The 22,737-nt window shown below is 43.3% G+C and overlaps 1 protein-coding gene across 1 annotated transcript in view; it reads right to left on the reverse strand.

The window, feature by feature from the left end:
• Positions 1-8,792, reverse strand: part of Ppm1a (protein phosphatase, Mg2+/Mn2+ dependent 1A) — a 47,877-nt gene extending 39,085 nt beyond the window's left edge. Inside the window, exon 1 of the mRNA XM_057782102.1 lies at positions 8,425-8,792. The gene's annotated coding sequence lies outside the window, so the exon portion shown is untranslated. The remainder of the gene's footprint in view (positions 1-8,424) is intronic.
• Between the last annotated feature and the right edge of the window lie 13,945 nt (positions 8,793-22,737).

Here is a 22,737-nt window from a genome sequence, read left to right on the forward strand (position 1 = left end):
CCATATTTTTAAGACAACCTTCTAATATAAAGTTCTATTTGACAGATAAAGAAAACAGACCTAAAATTAAGTAAATAACTGATTCTGCCCTCCTCCTCCTCCTCTGTGGAGCCTTTCGTGAGGCTCTGCTGGTCCACCGGCTCAGAGACAGTCTTCAAGTTCTTCAGTCAGGCTCTCAGTCACTCAACAATACCAACTCTACTCCTCCATCTCAACAGTGCTGGGCCAGGCCAACATCTTTGGTTTTAACTTCTAAAGACCTAGAAATGAAAAGCTAAGCATCATCACACATCCTTTCTGAAGAGATTCTTGCAGAGGATGACAACTATGTACTTACTCCTTCTAACAGCAGAAACCCACAATTCAGAAATGCTAACCTTCAGCTTTTAAAATTCCAGTTCCAGGAATAACGAGAGAACCCACTCGGGAGCATTTTCAGACTATTTTTAAATCTATAGATATGATTCTGCAATGTCACTTAGGTTCACCAAGCCCATATGTAGCTATCCACCAGCACTTAACAAGGCATTGGTTGCAGAATTCCACACATCCCTCATTTAAGAAGGTGTAGAATCTTCATGGAACCTATAACCACTCTCCTGTATACATTGAGTCACCTTTAGATCACTTAATACCAAATACAAATACAATGGAAATGCTACTGTAAATTAATCATATATTGTTTAGAGAATAAATACAAAAATATGTATAAATGTTTAGAAACATATGCAATTTAAAAATACTTATTCAAGGTTTCTTGAACCAAGGAGGCAAACTATTTGTCAAGAGGAAGCTAACGCCACGACAGCCAGAACTGTTACACAAAGAAACCCTATCCTGAAAAACAAACAGAAAGGAATGGATAGACACCTGTCATGAAAGCTAAGGGTAACTAACTGAAGGTATCCAACAAGGAGGAAGGAGGTTTTTGTGGAAGGGGACCAATAAGAACCACAGGGAAATCTATTTTGTTTTTGTGTATATGCTGTGTGTGTTTGTTGGGGGTGGGGGAAGAACTCGTTCTAGCCCAGAATTTTACTCCTGACTAGTTTAGATTGACTTCCAACTTGTGTATCTCCTGCCTCAGACCCTAAGTGCTAGGAGTCCACCACTATGCCCGGCTTAAAACCCGTGTGTATGCCAACTTAAAAAATTTAATTCTAGTTGGGTGGTGAGGGTGCACGCCTTTAATCCCAGCACTTGGGAGGCGAGGCAAGTGGATGATCTCCATGAGATCTACATAGCAAGCTCTAGGACAGCTATGGCTATGTAGAAAAACCCTATCTCAAAACAAAACAAAACAAAACAAGAGGAGTTACCATCAAGTATTTTAGAGGACTGTTAGCTTGACACAAATAAATGGTCAATAAAGTATAGGGTTTTTTGTTGTTGTTGTTATTTTTTGAAACAGAGTTTTTCTGTGTAGCCTTGGCTGTCCTGGAACTCTCTGTAGATCAGGCTGATACTACTACTGCCTCCCTAGTGCTGGGATAACAGCTATGCACCATCACTGCCAGGAAAGTATAGTTTTCCTTATTTACTTTCTGCTATTTATCAAAGAACTTTAGTTTCATGATTTCCAAACTGCCACAAAACTCAGATCTTAAATATTAATACTACATATACTTGAATCAATAGGTTCGAAATAAAACTCACAGGCAGGTCTCTGTGAGTTCAAGGTCAGCCTGGTCTACAAGAGTTCCAGAACAGGCTCCAAACTGTTGCGGGAGCTCCTTCCGCTCCTTCAGCCAATAGCCGCTGAGATACCAGCCCACTGGGGTGTGGTCTCTCTCCCTTTAAAAAAGCAGCCACTTCCTTCTCCTTTCTCTCTGGCTTCCGGCTCCGCTTCCGGCGACTAGGCTCCTTTCCTGACTGTACAGAGGGCTGTTGTCTGGGACGGTGATCTGTAAGTTTTCCACTTTAAATAAATAACCATTCTATTAATCATAATTCCAAACTGGTGTGAGATTATTTGTGATTTACGCCTTCATATGGCGCCCACGTGGATAACTGCATCCACAGAAAGCCTGAGAAAGCTTGGGAAAGATAAAGTAAAGCATGCTTTCTTGGTAGCAGCAATTTCTCGGGTCTGCTCTGCTTGCTAGAGGCAAGCAAGTGCTCTCATCTAAGAGAGGCTTCCTGACTCAGCTTTAGCTGCAAAACCCTGCAGCTCTTTTAAGAGGTCCTGCCACGAAACACTTAAATGGTGTTGATGAAAAGCTGAACGCATGGTTTTCGGTTTTCACAGCTATAGCAGGAAAAAAGTTGTGCTGTTTTAAAATGCTGGCTTTCTGGGCCATCCTGCCAGGGCAAACTCTGACTCTTTGAGGCAGGAGGTCAGCTACAGAGAAAGCATTTGAGTGTTGTAGCTTGTTTGCTGGCAAGGACCTTGAAATGCCATAGAGTTGTGGCAATAAAAATGGCTACAGCCGCCGGGCGGTGGTGGTGCACGCCTTTAATCCCAGCACTCGGGAGGCAGAGGCAGGAGGATCTCTGTGAGTTCGAGGCCAGCCTGGTCTACAAGAGCTAGTTCCAGGACAGGAACCAAAGCTACAGAGAAACCCTGTCTCGAAAAAAAACCAAAAAAAAAAAAAAAAAAAAAAAATGGCTACAGCCGGTACTTCCGCCATGAGGCTGGAAAGCTAAGGAATGGGCTGGATCCAGCTGTCAAAGCCACGGCTTTAATACTACCCATATTGCTTGGTAAATTAAAGACTTATATGGTCAAAAAAAGAGACATATACAGTAAAAGAAAGATTCAAAGTCGAAGAAAATGTCTAAATGGTTTACAGTGTGTTAAAAATATATGCAGGCTAAAAGTTAAAGTTCTTAAAGTAAAAAAAAAAGGAAGAAAGAGTAGTTGGGTGTGGTAGCATGCATCTTTAATCCCAATGCCTGGGAGGCAGAGACAGCTGGATCTCTGAGAGTTCAAGGACAGCCTGGTCTACAGAGTTATTCCAGGACAAAGATATACAAAGAACCTGTCTCAAAAAATAAAAGTATAAATAAACGAAATAGAGGTCAAAATAAAGCTGCACAAAGACGGAAAATACACAGAGAATCTTGATACTCTATGCTATTATGCTCTCTTGGAATTGTTTGAATGCTGAGGAAAGAGTAACAGCTGCTAAAAGGTATTTGTTTATAAATGCTGCTGAGCTAATCCAAGATAGATATTTTGAAAATACCTTGACTTCAGAATTTGGATCTAAGGATATGATACTTTGGAAAAGAGACTCTTCTTTTGTTTTCACAGAGGATGAGACCCTGTGGATTGCTTCTATCCCAATATGATAGACCATGCCCTCCTGAAAGGTTGCTGTGAACACCTTCAAAAAATTACTTCACTCGACTGCCAACTGAGATGAACCTAGCAGACAGGTTATACCATGAAAGACCTAAATAACAGCACCCCCATACAGCAGGAAGCAGTTTGGAAAGAAATAACTGCGCCCATATTCCCAAATATTGTTTATAAATGTTCTTTTACATTTAAAGGGGGATATGATATAGATATGAATAATTTGCATTGATATGAATTTTAGGGTCAATTTTGTTATATGTATTTGTATTTCTGATCTTGATTAAGGTATTGTGATTGTGTAGTTCATTTAAAAATGTAATGTATAATTAGAAATATAGGTTGTTAATGGATAATCATCAATAATAGTCAAGCTTGTAGTCATGTTAGTTAGATTTTCTAAATATATAGAGATATTTCAGTTAGATAGGCATTCTTCATATCTTTCAAAGACTGCAGAATATGGCATTTAAATGTTTTAATAACTTAGGGTTTTTCATGACAATGAGACACGTCTGCTCCTGGCAGCACCAGCTACTTCAAGAGGAAGATGGGCATGGAAAAGGCTCCTTATGGAGTTGGATGTTCCTGCCACCCAGCTCCTGGCCTCCTGGCTAGCTTATGCCCCCAAATAACAACACACAAACTGTATTCATATAAACACTGCTTGGCCCATTTCTATTAATGTGTGTAGCACCACGAGGTGGTGACGTATCTTGCCTAACCCATATTTAGCACCAGTTTTACCAGGAAAGATTCAGCATGTCTGACCTGGCGGCTTGTTTCATTGCGTCTGCCCTGGAGAAGAGCGGCATGGCGTCTGCTCACTTCCCTTCTTCTTCCCAGCATTCTGTTCTGTTTACTCCACCCACCTATGTTCTAACCTATCAGGCCAAGCAGTTTCTTTATTAATTAACCAATGGAATCAACATATTGATATATGAAACTCCCACATCACCAAACCTACAAAGAAATCCTGTCTCAAAAATAAATAAATAAATAAAAATAAAAAAATAAATTCAGCAGGACAAGGTGGCATATGCTTTAATCCCAACACTCAGAAGGCACAGGAAGCCGAAGCAGATCTCTATGAGTTCGAGTTCAGCCTGGTCTAACAAGTCAGTTCTAGGACAGTCAGAGCAGAAAAATCCTGTCTCAAAAAACCAAAATCAAAACAACAACAAAAAAACTAAAAATTATGAAAATTCATCGCTCATTCAAAGATAGCTTAAAACATCTCTATTAAAAACACACTATTAATCTTTGTGAGTTCAAGCTGGGAGGTGGTGGTGCACGCCTTTAATACCAGCACTTGGGAGGCAGAGGCAGGTGGATCTCTGTGAGTTCAAGGCCAGCCTGGGCTATTAGAGCTAGTTCCAGGACAGGCTCCAAAGCTATAGAGAAACCGTCTCAACAAAACAAAACAAAAATTCTCTGTGAGCTCAAGGTCAGGCTGGTCTACTGAGCAAGTTCTAGGACAGCCAAGGTTATACGGGGGGGGGGGGCACGCGGGGCGCACAGATGGATCAGTATCTACAGCCTAATTATTTATTTTTATTATGTATGTGAATGCTTTGCCTTCACGTGTATCTGCATACTACAGCTGGTGGAGGGAGGCCAGAAGGCATCAGATTCCCTGGAAGTAGAATTACTGATGATTATGAGCTGCCATGTTGGTGCTAAGAACCAAATCTCAGTTCTCTGCTGCAAGAGCAGTAAATGTTCTTAACCAGAGACACCACAGTCTAATTTATCAATGTATATAAATCTGCACTTCTCAGTTTCTTATAAGAATTGTCAAGTCTTACTACATTTTAGGTAAAGGTTTATGAGCTCATTGCACTCAATACTTTCTCTAGCTCTTCCCACCTGGGGGTGGGGGGGAGTTCAAGAGTGTAGGCAGCATATAGACAGGTAATATAAAGGTTAAAATTTTATTCATTCTGGAAAGATAATGAAGTATAAAATTGTTACTTGTATCCAGGTGTGGTGGCACACGCCTTTATTCCCAGCACTGGGAAGACAAGAATCAGGTGGATGGACCTCTACGAGTTTCAGACCAACCTGGTCTGCACAGTGAGTTCCAGGCCAACCAAGGCTACATAGTGAGACTCCCACCTCAAAAAACAAAACAACAAAAATACATTTATAAAAATGTAACTTAAATAATATTGAATACATTAAACATTAGACAGCTTAAAGCATGGAAAACTATAATCACTCTTTCTTTTGCTATACATTAATCCAAGCTTCTTTTATGAGAATGGCTAAATAATGTGCCAGAAAATAAATACATCCTGCTAAAAACAGCAACATAATTCATGAGGCAAGTGAGTTTTTAAACATTTTTGCTACCTAAAAACAGGACAAACGTGACAACACATACAAAGAAATATTTTCCTAATTACCTCATATCGTCTATTTCCCCTTTCCCAAGGTACATTCCTATATGTATGTCATACAGCCAAGACATTTTATCTTTTTGTGTTAACTCTTAACAAAATTCTGCTTAAGCTGTTTTTTAAGACAGTCTTCTGATTTAATTAATAATAGAAAGTATTCAAGGTTATAACTCAGACAACAGATGATCATTTGAAGGAAAAAAATCAAATATAATATCAGAATTATTTTTGTACCTTAGGATAATCCAGTCTTTAGTTTAAAATTATAAAATAAATAATTTCAGTGAAACCACAATCGGCAATACAATCTATTGGTCATACAGTAAAAAGTCAAGGTGTGGTCTAAAAAAATTAAAAAGATGAAGCCATTTAGTAACCACTTAGCAATATTTATCAGGTGACAAATGAGGTTGCTATACACTTGAAGGGGGAGGGTTAGATCAGAAAAATTTCCAAACAAAAGTTTAATAAGGCAAAATCAACAACACTCAGCTTGAACCAACAAAAATATACACACACACCATATATGTATATATATATTCTTATAATGCCCATCATATCCAAGTACTGAGGGTTCCAACTTCTTCAAACATGCCGTAGGACATAAGATGTCCACCCTCCTCTCTCTCCCAGGAGTTCTTCCAGGCTTCCCAATAGCAAGAGAAAGACCTGTGAGGGCCACCACAGGAAGTTTCCTAAACCACAGCCCCAAACGTCATGTTCTCTTAAATACATCATAGCCCAGAGAAAAATAATCTGCAGAAGGCTGAAATATCTAAGTGGCTGGCACCTATCAGGCATGTATTCATTAAAGGTATGTGTAACTGCCACAGGATGCCAAGAGAACAAAAAATTCACTAAGTGGACATGTGATGACATAATCTACCCCTCAGCTTCACTGACTCAGAACCGAGACTCCAGAGGTTAGAGGACTTGTCCATGAACACAACTATTTCGGAGCACAGCCATTCCTACATAATTCCAGCAGGGCAGCGTTCCTTCCAACAGGTTATACTATAATTATGATTCAGCTCTTCAGCCCTTCATATTGAAATATAGTTATCCAATCCATGTGAAAATATGGACACAAACCCTGCATGCAAGAAGCAACTTGACGCTTCCAGTAGCCAATTATACTATTTCTCAAACACATATTAAGGTAACTAATGTGGAATGTTATCCGTCTTAATATTTCATACCACCATCATAACTACTTCCCAGATGTGTTTAATTAATATTAACTAAAAATGTTTGAAGCAACTTACACATGTAGTTCGCTATAATTGCAATGTGTTACTGCTGCAAGCTTACGGGTCAAAGGCAGTCATCCCAACACAGTTGAATGTTAATGAATATATACAAGGTAGACAAATGAGAACGTGGGCCAACAGTGTAACTCTTCCACCAGGCGAGAGGCCCTGGGTCAGACCTATGCCCAACAATGCAAAAGCAAAACAAACATAAAAACCCCAGGAAAGAACTGTAACACCGGGAGGATGATGTGGTTTGTGCTTCAAACTATCAAGCGCTAAAGCAGACATTAAACCAATAAAGGCAGTATCTAAGATTTAAAAATAGGGGGTAAAACTGCTCACTATCTTCCTCGTCTCAAGTTTCCTCATCTCTAACTACAGAAATAATCATTGGAAAGGGCCCAGAAAATAAATAAAAGACAAAAGTGTGAAAGTGGAGCATTCTGTCTAGTTAAAGGGAGGTGGGAACCAAGCACTACTTGACTATGGAGTGAACGAACGAAGGCTCAGGAACCCTAAGGCCCAGAAGAGAAACCGTTTAAATTCTATGAATCTTCAAAAGGCTTCTCCTCCATCCAAAAAGTGGTCATGTTTGAAATCTCAAATCCCGCGTCTAAAAGAATCATTTTTTTAGTTCTCACAAATGTTGAAAGTTACTAATTTCCATATCGTCTAATCATTTATTCTTCCCAAACCATGACATTCTCCTATACACTAACCACATTTAAAAATACATCAGGCTCATTATTCCAACTAGCAGGAAACTTGGGGTGGGGGTGGCACTGCAGGTTGCTTAAGACTCTGATCTCTGTGAATTTCTAAGTACCATGCGGTGCTTGAGAAAAATAACTTCGGATGGTGAAATTTGCAAAGCATCTAAAACTCCAGTTGGCAGGAGGCTCTCCACAGCCAGCTGTCTTTCAAGAAAAGGATCCGAGTGTGTATTTACAACCTCCAAACAGAAACGAGCCGCGCCTCAACTAAACTCTAACATAAAAGAACTTTCCTCCAATATACACGGCCAAAATGATGCAAAACCTGTCGTTGACTTCAATGGGTTTGCTTGAAGCCGGAATAATGAATGAACTGGAGGCATCATTACCGAGTTAGGGGCCTCACTTTCAGCCCAGCCGCAGTCTCCAAATCGTGGGGACTCGCGGGCTGGTCAGCTCAAAGGGGCGGCCCCGCTTCGGGCTCCCCGAAAGTTCCGGGGCAGCTGGGGTCCGCCCCGCCCGGGCGAGGGTCGCGCCCCCCTCCCCGCCACCGCGCTCAGCCTTCCCCCCGCCCCCGCCGCGCGTTAACCCCTCGTCGCCAGCCGCGGGCTCAGGGATGAGGCCGCCCAGGGGGTGGAGTTGTCGCGTCTCCTCCCGGGAGCGCCCGGGCAAACGCCCGGCTTGTTTACAGGCCCCAGGCCTGGCCGCCGCCGCGCAGGCCCTCCCGCCCGCCCTCGCCCGAGCGACGCGCTTACCCGGAGCAGCCGCGGGCGGGCGGGTCCCTTGATCGGCCGGGGCGGCGGCGGCGACGGCGGCCGGGCTCGGGGGTCCCGCGACGGCAGCGGCCGGGCCCGGGCGAAGGAGGGGAGGAGCCGGGCTGGGTCCGGGCCCCCAGCTCTCGGAGCCCTCGCGGCTCAGATCATCCGGGCGTCGGAGCGGGAGGCAGAGAGCGGGGCCCGCGGGAGGCGGAGGAGGCGCCGAGGACTCATCGCTTGCCGCCCCACCTGCCTGGGCCCCCCTCCCCCCGCCCCAGCCACCCGATCCCGAGCTGCGGACCCGGCCGGCGCGGAGACCACGGCGTTCTGGCTCCTGCGCGCGCTCCCGCCCCTCGCGCCGCCGCCGCCGCCTCTAGCGCGGCCCCGCGCACGCGCGCTCTCGACGGCGCCGCCCCTCCCCCCGCCGGGCCCCGCCCCGCGCCGCCCGCTCCCCCGCCCGGCAGCTGCGGCGCGGCCCAGCGGCTGGAGGGACCCGGATGTGGGAGGGCCGGAACTGCGGCGAGGACGGGAGAGGGGCTGCGGTGACGTCACTGCCCGGCGCTGCTCCTTAGCGGGTTGCTGTAGGGCGGCCGGCGCCTGGGGCTGGTCTCTAGGGAGCCCTGGAGTTCTGGGTGGAAGCCAGGCGCCAGACCTTCGCGCTGGGGCGCTGAGGTCCCCTCCAGACCCGACCGTCGTTGTCACACCGCCTTCTTACACCTGCCTACCGACGCCGATCTTCTGGCGCAGTCGCGGTTAGGGCCCTGCGTGGGGGAGTCAGCCTCCCCTTCGACCCCAGGAGTCCCACACGGGTGCCACATACCGCATACGTGTGTGTACGTGTAACCAGCTCACGTCTTGGGACACGTGCCTAGAGCTTTTGGCAGGTTGTCCCTGTGTCGCTCCAAGGATTCCGAATTATATTTATGTGCACGTTACACGGTCACGTGATTCCGTCTCAACGGGCATTTCCAAAGACCTCCAATGAGGTTATTGGAACCGAGGGTTTTTCAAAATCTAGAGGACAATCAGAAACGTGACAGCTGCCTCCTCGAAAAGCCAGAGATGCACTAAAGGTAGTTGAAACTGCACGTGCAGGCGGCCAGAATCCAGTTTAGCTAGCTAAACCACAGAAAACCCGACCCACGCTGCTTGCAGACGCCGGGAGATAGAATGACAAACCCTAGGCAGCCAATGAATCAGAGCTGGAAAGCAGTACATCACCAGTATGAGTTCCCATTGGCTGGGGTGCCTTCCCAGCTTATCGGTCACCAGTTTAACCCTTGCACCAAATTCGCAGGAACCGAAGTTTAAGAGAGATTCTGGTATAATACAAAGGAAAACCAATTTTGTTGAAATAAGCTAGTACTTTAAAACGAATACTAATTAATTGGCCAAATTGAGTTCTGGCCAGTAAGAAGATGAATTGCGTTAAGGCCTTCCCTCTTTCACGCTGGAGCTTACTGCCACAATTTGCACCCTGCTACTTTGTGTCTCCTAAAATTACTCCATTGTCTTGGCTGCTACATCAAATGCAAACTGCTTTTCTCTGTCTGCAGTCCAGCAAACTATGTCTCTACTTCGGAAGTTGTGAAACCATTTCTGATACTTTCAGCATGGCTTTTGAGAGAAGATTCTGTTTCCTTCACTTTTACACCTGACACCTAACGGCAATGACCTCACCTTCACTGAACCTCCAAATCACTCAATATCTAGGAGTAAGATGAAAATGTAAGATTTCCAGGAATTTAAAGTAAAGATTCGCTATGCATTTCTTAGTTCTCTACACAAGTGCTGAAAATAAATGAAATTAAATGGAAAATCTTTTAATAAAATGCTGCCTTGTTGGAATGATTATATATTATCATATTATAATACATATTAATATATTTAGGGTGGTTTTTGTTTTGTTTTGTTTTGTTAAGTGGAGATGCTGGGGATTGAAGTCAGGCCCTTTGCTCGTTAGTCATGTACACAATCGCTGAACTCTATCCTCAGTCCTGGTTAGGGTTTTTGCTGGTGTTGGTTTTTGTGTGTATGTGCCTGTGTTTGTCTCATTTTGTTTTTGAGACAGAGTCTCTATGTAGCTCTGGCTGGCTTAGAATTCTCTATGTAGATCAGACTAGCCTCAAACATACAGTGACCCTCCTGATTCTGCCTCTGGATTGCTGATATCACCAGCATGTTCCACCACACCTGGCTAAATTCTTAGTACTTTTAATACTCCAACAAGTTATGGCAGGAGGAACTTGCTAGTGAATTCATAAACATTCTGCCATACAAAGTCATGTGACAGCCATCATTTAGTTCTCTGTGTGTGTGTGTTTCAGGACTGGAGTCTTATCTCAGGCTGACCTTCAACTCTTTTAATTCACTCCCCTTGGCTTTCACCTCATTACTCCTGGGGGCACCACCACACCTGTCTAGAGTGCTCTGAAGCAATAAATATTCTTGTTGTAGGAGAAGCTGAGTCATCTGGGTATGCTATAGGGTTTTGTCAGGCTTCTTCTAGGTTTACATTCCTGAAGCCTCTCTGTTCTACCTTTGTTAGAAAGCCCAGGTAACGAGAGGTAGGAAATTTAAAAATGCAATATAAGGAGATTTTTTTCCAGGAGTTTTCCCAGTACGTCAGCCAGCCAGTCAGCTGTGCTTACCAAGTCTCATTTTTGGACACAATTTGCAGGGACATTTTCAGATGAATGAGGAAACTTGTGTGCTGTAAAGCTAACATTTAAAACTTGGAATAAGACATATTAATATTGTCTAATTAAAATGTTGGTTATGCTATTTCCTTATCTTATTAAATTGCTTTGTTGTTTGAAACAAAGCCTTAAGCTGTCCTGGAACTCACTGAGTAGAAGAGACTGGCCTTGAACTCACAGAGATCCACCTGCCTTGGTCTCAGTGCTGGGATTGAAGATATGTGCCACCATATCTTCTCTTTTTAAATCTTATACCTAGAAAGAAGGGGGAATGTATATAGGAGGAAAGGAACTTTAATCCCAGCACTCGGGAGGCAGAGGCAGGCCGATCTCTATGAGTTCTAGACCAGCCTGGTCTACAAGAGCTAGTTCCAGGACAGGCTCCAAAGCTACAGAGAAACCCTATCTCGAAAAACCAAAAAAAAAGGGGGGGGGTTAAAGTTTTTTCATTTTGAACTATAAGACTTTACTTAATCTTCCAACACATGTATGAAGTCTTCAGAATAAGTTTTGATGAGATATCAGTTTGGTCATTTTTTACATATCTCAAACTATCGTATTCTACACTGAGAATCTGATATTTCTATTTTACTTAACACTGAGAAAGGAAGCTGAAAGGTTGGTTTCAAAGTGCTGAATTTACTGTGCCCCAGCAGCTTAGGGACTGAGAGACCTGGGCAAAGACTAGGACTCCAGTAGAGAAGCTAAAGTCTAATATTGAAATGCACTATTAATTTACAGTTAAAGCCTGGTATGTTCAATAGTCTCCCATTTCTAAAGATGATCTATTAGTATACATTTAGACCCTAGTTACACTCAATACTCTCTCCATTTTCTCTACAATCCTGACTTTAAAAGAAGAAAAAGCATTGGAAGGTGGTTTACATTCCATATTCCATAACTATTGGGGATGCACCCAGAGACTCAGCCCTGAGATGGCCTCACCTGGGCCTCTCACAGTTGTTCTCAGGCAGGTAAGTGACCGGCACAGGATGCCTGAGAAGCCTCCTCCCCCAGCCAGCCAGCCACCCTTCCACAACATGCTGAGAACTACCCAAGAGTTGGAAGCCAAGGGTGCCAGAGGTCCAGTGCTCCCTTCCTCTGCCTCTTCTTCCACTACCTGGTTTGTGCTTCTCTCCCTCCCAAAGCCACTTGTGGAGTCCTCTTGTCTGTTTTCTTCTTGTCTCTCTTCGTTCCTTCTTCTGTACTCTTAGCTCATTTTTCTTTCTCACCTTCATTTTTCTCTTCCTTGATTTGAATAGCTTAATCCAAAATGTAGTTTCTGTGACCCATTTTCTCCTGAACTTGAACATAGATAGCCCTAAACTAATTTCCTTCAGGGGTGGGGTACCCCACCCCATCCCCTCCCTCCCTCTCCCCCCTCACCATATCATGCTAATGAAAAACAACTGTTTACAGCACTGGCAGGAATGAGAAGGGTTAGAGAATCTTGCCCTATGTGATGTCACCACTGAGGTGGGGGGTAGCCCTTCCTGGATGGGGCACAAGGGAGCCAGGCACTTTTTGCTGTTTCTGCTTCACCTCCTGGTCCCTGAGAAAAAGGTGGATAACTCCTAGACACTAGTAGCCAAGTCCTAATGAGGGGCTTCTTTCCTCAAAGCCCGGCATGTGGCTATGCCTAACACTGGCTCTTATCAGATAGCGTCTCTGTTTGACAGATAGTCATTGTGTGCCAGGCACTGGGCTGGAGGTGGTGGCAAATGACATCAATGGAAAAGATCCCTGCCCCCACAGAAGAGGCCTTATAATAAGGGACACTCACAACGAAGTGAGTGAATACATAAAATTAGGTGTCATGGAGGTGGTAGATGGGGCAGTGGAGGAGGTGAATTAAACCCAGATGTTTAGAATAAGAAGTTTAACTTGATAAAGAATTGGGGGACACTTTTCAGGCAGAGGTAACTGTGCATGTGGTGTGTGCATATCTATGTGTATGTGGACATGTGTGCACCTGCATGTGTGGAAGCCAGAGGTTGGCATTCAGTGTCTTCCTCTGTCTATCCACCTTTTTTTAGTTATTTATTTTGAGACAAGGCCTTTCACTGAACCTGGAGTTTGCCATTTCAGTTATGACTGAATGGCCGCCGAGCCTCCTATCTCCACTTCCCCTACAGGATTACAGGGTTTCTCTGTAGTTTAGGAACCTGTCCCAGAACTCCTTCTGTAGACCAGGCTGGCTTCAAACTCACGGAGTTCCACCTGCCTCTGCCTCCCACTACAGCCCAGCCATGCCTGGCTTTTTACTTGTGTTACTGGAATCTGAAATCAGTTCCTCAGACTTTCAGAGCAAGCATTTTACAAATTGAGTCATTTCGTGGGGGAACTGTTTTTAATCAGTAAATACTACCAAACTATTTTTTTAATTTATATTTTTTAAAAACTATCTTTTCAGCTGGTCAGTGGTGGTGCACACCTTTAATCCCAGCACTTGGGAGGCAGAAGCAGGCGGATCTCTGTGAGTTCGAGGCCAGCCTGGGCTACAGAGCTAGTGCCAGGACAGTTTCCAAAGCTACACAGAAACCCTGTTTCAAAAAAGCAAAAACTAAAACAAAACAAAAACCATCAGCTCAGCCAGGCAGTGGTGGCACATACCTTTAATTCCACGACTCAGGAGGCAGAGGCAGGCATATCTCTGTGAGTTTGAGGCCAGCCTGGTCTACAGAGCAAGTTCCAGAACTGGCTCCATAGCTGCAGAGAAACCCTGTCTTGAAAAGCAAACAAACAAATAAACAAAAACCCTATCTTTTCTCACTTTACATATCAATCCCAGTTTCCAGTCTCTTCCCAGGCACTCCACTTTCCTCCCTACTGTACTGAAGCTGAGCAAGGTATCCCTCCAAAGAGAAAGAGATCCAAAAAGCCAGTACATGCAGAAGGGATAAATCCTGGTGTCGCTGCCAGTAGCCCGGCAGTCTGCCCGTCACACAACTGTCACCCACATTCAAGGGCCTGGTTTGGTCCCATGCTGGTGTCTCATCCCCCACACACCCACCCTTGTTAGGAAGGAGTTTCAGTGGGTAGCCCCATCATGGTCTTGACCCCTTTGCTCATATTATTGCTCCTCCCTCTTGGACTGGACATTGGGAGCTCAGCCTGGTTATCAAGTTCATCTAATACTAGCAGTCTTTAGGGAGACTCCTTGAAAACAATTCCCTTGGCTTTCCCTCTATTCCTGGCATTGTGGGAGATCCTAAGCTAAACCACATCCTTAAAAGTAAAATCGAAACACTTTTGCGTTTTACCAACGACAGCTTGGTTGGAAACAATCAAATAAATGGCGCAGAGACCTGTGACTTAATCCTGTCAACAAGCCCTGTGTGTGGGCAGGCCAAGGACTGGGGGAGCCTCCTTTACAGAAGAAGACAAAACCATGCTCCAGAGTGGCAGCAGTTACTCAGGCTCACAGGAAGCAATGGCTGGTACCCTGGACTTTTCCCACTAGCCTCTCCACGACAGTAATACAGGCAGCACAGAGGAGAAGGGAAGCTCATAGATCTTAAAGTTAGACAGCGCTGTGGACAGCTAACCTGCAAGCTCAGTTAACTTACAGAAGTTCTTACAGCTATTGCTAAATATTAGCCACGATTAAAAATTAACTAACGTCAGACATGATGGCACGATTTTGATCCCAGCACTTGGGAGGCAGAGGCAGGCGGATCTCTGTGAGTTCGAGGCCAGCCTGGTCTAAAATGAGCTCCAGGAAAGCCAGGGCTGTTACACAGGGAAACCCTGTACCGAAAAAACATAAATAAATAAATAAATAAATAAATAAATAAATAAATAAATAGGGGCTGTAGAGATGACTCAGTGGTTAAGAACATTGGCTGCTCTTCCAGAGGAGCCGGGTTCAGTTCCCATCACCCACACGGCAACTCACAACTGTCTATAACTCCAGTTCCAGGGGTTCTGACACCTTCATGCCAATGCACATAAAGTTAAATAATATTTTTTAAAAAGAAGTAATTTATTAATAAATAAATGAAATAGAGAATAAAAATTAACTATTAATATAGGTAGGTCCACTAAAATAAAAATTAAACCTGATTAAAATGAGTTACCTCCACTTTGCTTTAGCATTTTTAGTATGATCTGTGTTTCTGAGGTAATTGATGCATAAGGTTTCAGAGCGGTGGAAATCCAGAGACCTAATTTTGGTGACTGGAAACTGGCCATGAAGGGAGAACTAACACTGCGTAGATAAAGGCTTGGTGGTACCTTCTACTCGAATTTAAGAAAAGGACAGAGCAAATGTTTCCTGCAGATTAAACTAGGCATGCCATATCTCTAACTTCTTCGTGGGATTTCTTTATTTTATTTTATTTTTACAGAAACATGCAGTTAACCACAAAGTCCCTCATACCAGTAACAAATGAGCCAACAGGCATGTCAGAATCACAACTGGAGAGCCTCTTGGTATGCATGGGCCCTGTTACTGTTTCTTCAAACTTCAGTAAATCATTTGAATTAATGTCAATTTCTTTCTGCACAAAATGCTTCCTCCCAGACTAAAAGAGTTAAAGGAAATCAGGTACTTTGGAAAAGTTATGGTTGACGTTGTGGGCTGTACCCACGACAAAAAACGTCCTTCCTGTTGGTAGTTCTCTCTCTCACCAACGTTTGTATGTGGGTGTGTATTCTCTTCTCCATTTTATCTTAGACCAGAGTACAAATCATATACCTCTCTTTTTTTGCCTTTGTATTTTTTAAAGACAGGGTTTCTCTGTGTAACCTTGGCTCTCTTGGAACTCTCTGTAGACCAGGCTGGCTTTGAACTCACAAAGTTCCATGTGCCTCACTAAAGACACGCACCACCCCTGCCAGACACAGTCATGCACCTCTTAGTGCTGGGAGATGCCTTGAGAACTATTAGGTATTAATCATCATGTGAGGATTTTTGCAAACCTAACAGCTGAAGTTCAATCACTCCATGCCTTAATGCAATCCAGAGATGTGGGCAACAGGACACATTTGAGGTCATCACCACAATAGCCCAGCAGTGTTTCACAGGAAACATTGTTTATGTAGGTGAACACCAATAATAATAATAATAATAATAAACTGAGTGGTGATGGCAGAGTTTCTTAAGGGAGGAAGAGGCAGATCTCTGAGTTCAAGGCTAACCTGGTCTACAGAGCAAGTTCCAGGACAGCCAGGATACACAGTGAAACCCTGTCTTGAAAAATCACCCCCAAAAATTAACAAATAAAAAACCAAAAGTATATAAACCAGTAGCATAATTGTTTATCATCATTTTTTGAGTACTATATGCTGCTTGCAATTGTATGGTTATGTTTGTTTTTTTTTTTATATTGCTGACAGAACGGTAACTTCGTTCCAGCATCACCTCAAGCAGGAGTCATGTGTGATGCAAGGATGTCGTCACAGCTGTTATGTTGCTAGAGGGTATGAATTTCTACCCCCTCATGGGCCTAAAATAATCTTCTCGGACTTACAGACAACACCGGACCTGTGGTCTGTCACTAAAGTATCGCTATGCGACAAACACTGTATCCCAGTCTATGTACCGGCAGGGTATGTCACAAATGGAACACCAGAGTGCAGCTAAGATGCTGAAGTAAAGCATGGTTAATAAAATCTCAGAGACTGGAATTGGGGTTCAACCTGAAAGTCTGAAAAGCAAAGCAGTCAGTTGCTGGCTCTGACTGACCTCAACCTCAGTCCGAAATGGCGACCCTGCCTCCAGGAATCTCAGAATGAGACTGTGTCTGAGAGCTGTATCCTCTCATTTTATAATCTTCTCTAGGGCTGGGATTAAAGGCGTGCACCACTGGGATTAAAATCCTGCACCGCCCGGTTTCTATGGCAACTAATGTGGCTACTGGGATTAAAGGTGTGTGTCATCATTACCTTGTCTGTAAGGCTGACCAGTGGGACTGTTTTACTCTCAGATCTTCAGATAGTCTTTATTTATTAAAATACAATTGAAATGCCACTACACTGAATTCCTGCAAAGTTCCCAGTTTAGCTGCTAGCTACCTCATCCAGGACCCTCTGCACCCTAGGAATACAATCTATTTGTATCATGACACGAAAGGGGTAGAAAGCATCATCTTGGGGTGCAGATAGATGCACCCAACTTCTGCCCATTAGCACCTGAGAAATCCTGATGAGATGAACCTGGAAAGCTCTGTAAAAAAGAGTCACAAGAGGAAAACATGCCATTTGCAGCCATGTTTTGTATATGTGTGAGCCTGGGTTTTCCAGGACGACAGGGGAATGATGGCCAATCTGTGTACCACATAGCCACCGCATTCAGCCTACTTCTGCAGCAAACGCCTACTTCTGAAACTTTTATTAAAGTAGGGATTGATTAATTAGTTAATTAATTTTGAGATAGGGTCCTACTACATAGCCCTCACTTGCAAGGCACCCTATGTAGATTGGGTAGGATGGCCTTGAACGCAGAGATCTGCCTGTCTCTGCCTCTCCGAGTGTTGGGATTAAAGGTGTAAAGGATGCCACCACGCCTGGCTCAGGGAGAGGGCATGTGAAATGTTTCTTATTGATAAGACCACTTTTTAAAATTTTGTTTATTTGTAACTATGAGCACCCAAGCACACAGCAGGAGCATCTGTGGCACCTGGCAAGAGCTCACTGAGCAAATCTAAACACTGGGTCCTTTCTCTTTGGAAAAACTAACAGTCAGTTGGCCACTGATCTTTATTTTGTTTGTTTGTTTTTCGAGACAGGGTTTCTCTGTGAAATAGTCCTGGATATCCTGTGATTCATTCTGTAGACAAGTCTGGCCTCAAACTCACAGAGATCTGCCTGCCTCTACCCCAAGTACTAGGATCAAAGGTGTGTGCCACCACTACCCAGCCTGGCCACTAATCTTATCTCTTAATTATCTGAAGACTTTTGTTCATTTTCCCTTTCACTTTTATTCTTTATCTCATTTCTCTCGTAACAGTAGTTTGGTTTAGTTTTTTAGTTGGTGAAATAGTAATTGCAAAGTCATTTAAAACTTAGACCAACTAAATGCAGAGAGATGACATGGCCTTTCTCTTGAAGAACCTGGACAAGGGCTACTTTTCAATGTATGAGGTCTCAGATGCACTACATTCGGCAGAGGAGATCCCGAACTAACTCATGAGAACTACAGAGAAAATTTCCTTTCAATATAGGAAAGGGAAAGACCTTGGCCGAGAATATAGCATACCTCATACTAGGCCCCTTATGAGTGTGATCGAATTTAATTCTTATAACTTTGTCAAGAAATAAATTACATGTGTGTGTATTAGATATATGCAATACATGGTCTATACACACACACAAACACACACACACACAAATATATATATATATATATTGACATATATTGTAAAGGAGGAAGCCTGGAGAAAGAGCTCCTTTGCAAACACAGGGCAACATGATTTTCTGGTTCTAGTATTTGCTGTTGCAAAGCTGGTTGAGTCTTCTTGGGATGGCTTGCTATCTTCCTGAAAGGGACCCTTTTCAGATCACTATTTTGTAAATGAAAACAAAACCAAAGAGCCCCCCTCCAACAAAACAACAATCCCCCAAATAAGATCACAAAAGGGACGATCCTGACAGTGGTATCGTCACCAACAGTGTCTTGGGGAAGAGAAGAGGTGTGTGTCACACAGCAAACACAATCATGTTCCCTGTAGAATTGTCACTTTGCCTAGAATTTCGCCTTCAACTGTCTGTTCTCCATTCTTCTCTCTCCACCCAGGAAGACCTCCCTGTTTGTGCTAATACATCCTCTCTTTCCCACACACTTATTATAAATCTTACATCATAAGACAAAGCCAGGCACAATGCCCATGTTTCCTCCATGTTCAGGCTGAATCTTTAGGCCTCCTGTCACAGGGACGACCATAGCAGCAGCCAATGAGGGGAACAGGAGGTGGTGGGGGTTCCGGCGAGGGTCCGAGAGTGAACTCACAAGGGCTCAGGATAGGACTTGTTAGCCTGTTGAGGCCAGGTTCTGTTCCTGGCACTGTAAGCCAATCAAACCAAATTGAAAACCCAAGCACCCAGGTAGGGGCCAGACTGGAAACAAAAGTGTTAGTTACATCAGACTGGGTGTAATGAAACAGGGAATGGTGGGGATTTTTAAAACCTCTCATTCCAAGACCTTTCAAGTATACTGTGGTCACGAAGGCCATCTCTCTTGTCTATCACAAAGGATTGGCGTTCAGAGGCCATCTCTGCACTGTCTAGCGTGTGTACAAGTTGTTTAACCTCTCGGGCCTGATGTCCTCATCTGGAACAAAGATTAATCTCCTGGCCACAGATAAGATCCTGCATGTAATGCACATACCACGTTGTGCCTGACACAAGAGCAAGGAAATAGAATCATTTTAAGCTCATGTGTCATTGTGATGTTTTGTGGGGGGAGGGGCGGTGCGCTGGCGGGGCCAGGGGCGGGTATATTAACTAAATTTTAAAAAAAGTAAAGACCCACTATTGTAAGTTACACTGGAGTTGCCAGGGAGAGGACTAAATCATTCTAAGACTTTTTAAATATCTGGTCCTTTAGTTTAATGAAGGCCCACGGAGGGCTCTGTAGATGTCTGCCTCCCCACCTCTACTGTCCCACTTTCATTTTGTATGCATATCTGTATCAAAGGTCACCACTTAGTTTTGAATGGCATCTTTAGACTGTATTTTTCAGAATGATTCACAGGAAGGACGCAGTCCCCACTTGTTTTCTTTTTTTTCCTTTCTTTTTCTTTTTTGGTTTTTTGAGACAGGGTTTCTTTGTAGCTTTGGAGCCTGTCCTGGAACTAGCTCTTGTAGACCAGCTTGGCCTCGAACTCACAAAGATCCGCCTGCTTCTGCCTCCCGAGTGCTGGGATTAAAGGCGTGCGCCACCACCGCCCGGCTCCCATTTGTTTTTAATGGAGCCGTATTCTTACATTTCTGTCCAAGATCTCGAGTCACCACACATCCTTCTCCAGCAACAGGGACTTCCGAGGCTATGGCAGACATAGTTCTAGATGTTTCAGGTCATTCAGTAGAGAGAGGTGGTTTTCAGTAAGCAAGGTCAATGCAAAAGGAGATCACTCTGTAAAGGAAACAAGCAAAGCCGGCCATGGTGGGTGTGGTCAGCGAGGGAGCAAAGGACAGGTTACTGCAATATAGTATTGATATATATGGGTAGTCCGAGTGAGTCTGTCAGGAGAGGAGGCTGGCAACTGAGTTGGCCTGAATGGCAGAAGAAAACTATCACATGATGTCCAACAAGGTCAAAGGCCCTAGAATGAGAATAAGTTTGGCATGTCCAGGAATAGATACCACTCTGGGAGGTCTGGCACACATCGAGGGTGTGTGTGTGCTGTATAAATGTGGGCATAGAGGCAATGATAAAAACTTTCCTGTAGAAAACCGCTGGAGATTTGTTTGCTTGCTTTTTTGAGGGATGGCACAATCTGATTTCTGTTCTGCTTTCCTGTACTATAGGAAATAGATATTTAGGAAAACAAAGTAAGAGCAGGAAAAAAATCCTTTCATGTCCCTTCTATTTGTCACTAAAGAGGAAGTGAAATTAGTTTCCAGCCGGAAGTGGTCGCACTTTGGTAGTGAGCATGTAGCCTTTTGAAAGCTCCATTTTCCTGGGACTCATGATTCTATTTTCTGGAAACTATATTTGGATACTTCTGCCAATGACTCATCACGTAACCTTTCTTAGGAAATTCAGCAAGGATGAGAATCTCCTAGAAAAGGCCGGGCTTAGTATAGGGAAGGCAGAGGCACACTTGAGGGGTTCAATTTCATAGTCCCCAACACAATCCCTTTACTTGGACCTTTTTTTGTTCTCTCTCAGGATATGTCTGAATGCTGAAGAAAATAGTTTGCCGATTAGTTTCTATCTCGTGCTCTCCAGTGAGGATGACAATTAAAATGTCCTCACACGGGGCAAGGGATTATATTAGGATACAGTCACAAGATCCTTTGGATAGAAAAGCTTTAACCCGTGGGGGAGAAAGTTGCCTTGGCATGTGTTGGTGAAATGGGTTAAAGCCAAAACCAAACAAAACCTTAAGTGAAGACCTCTGTAACACCAGTGACAGGTGGCATTTCTTCTCCTCAGGAACCCAAGCGAAGAATAGCTTTTGCTTCGTATAGCCTGTCTTCTTCAAACTGCCAGAATCCCCTTGTCTAATTTAGACACTGTTGTTGCAAATCTTCAAAGTAAACCTAAAGCTGTTGTGGGATCATCTTTCTGTACACTGTGAAGATGTGTCTTTGCCAAGTCGCTTTCTGATTGGTTGAATAAAGAGCAGAATGGCCAATAGCTAGGCAGGAAGAGGTTAGGCAGGAGTTATGGGTAGAGAGGAGATGAAACAGGAAAAGGAAACAGGAGATACAAGATGGAAGAGAAGTAAAAAGTCACAAGGCAAAATGTAGATTTTAAAATGAGTTAAAGTTATAAGAGGCGGTAGTGGGACAAACCTAAACTGTAGACCGTGTTTTCATAAATAATAAGTCCCTGTCATTTTTGTGAGTTGGTAGCCCAAAGAAAAATTTGTCTACATACAGCCAGGCACAGTGTCTTGTGCCTGTAATTCCAGTACTCAGGAGGTTGAGACAAGAGGACTGAAAGTTCAGAGTCAGTCTTGGCTACACTGTGAGTTTGAGGTTCGCCAGATGTTCGGTAGAGAGCATCTGTTTCAATAAACAAAACAAGACGAAAGACCTCTCCCAACCCCCATCCTCGCACCCACATTTTAAAAAGTAAACTGAGATTAGGTCTTTGGAAAAGGCCTATGATTAATTTTATGTTTAATTACAACATAAATTAAGTCATTAAAATCAGCCAAGAAATACTTAGCAATAGAATCAGTGCACTATAGTTGTTACATAGAATCCTGAGTTTAAGCTCAGTCAACACATCAGATAGTGTCACTAACAAGAACTTGCCCCTAGAAAAAGACCCAATAAAACTTTAGACTCAAAATGATAAAGTAGATAATAGAGTATTTTCTTTAATTTTGTCAAATACAAATAGACTAGATATTGTATCTGTAATTCTTACTTAATAATTGTTTTGTTGTATATAATTTTACTATGTTAAAAATAAAACCTTTTTTTTAATAAGAAAAAGAAAGAAAGAACCCCAATAAAACACCTACTATGGGCCAGGCAGTGGTGGTGCACGCCTTTAGTCCCAGCACTTGGGAGGCAGAGGCAGGCAGATCTCTGTGAGTTCGAGGCCAGCCTAGTCTATAAGAGCTAGTTTCAGGACAGTCTCCAAAGCTACGGAGAAACCCTGTCTCAAAAAAATCAAAAAACCCCACCTACTATGTGTCAAACACCATTAAATATCTAATATATATTAGATATAATAATATATTGCAGAGTTCCTACTTATCAGACTCATGTCTCTTCAATGCTATTGCTGATATTATTTTGTTCAAATCCTATCTTACGACAATTCCAAATTCTTTTTTTTTTTTTTTTATATTTATTTATTTATTTATTTATTTATTTATTTATTTATTTATTATGTATACAATATTCTGTCTGTGTGTATGCCTGCAGGCCAGAAGAGGGCACCAGACCCCATTACAGATGGTTGTGAGCCACCATGTGGTTGCTAGGA

Source organism: Chionomys nivalis, chromosome 10 (assembly GCF_950005125.1).
Source record: "Chionomys nivalis chromosome 10, mChiNiv1.1, whole genome shotgun sequence".
Classification (NCBI taxonomy): domain Eukaryota; kingdom Metazoa; phylum Chordata; class Mammalia; order Rodentia; family Cricetidae; genus Chionomys; species Chionomys nivalis.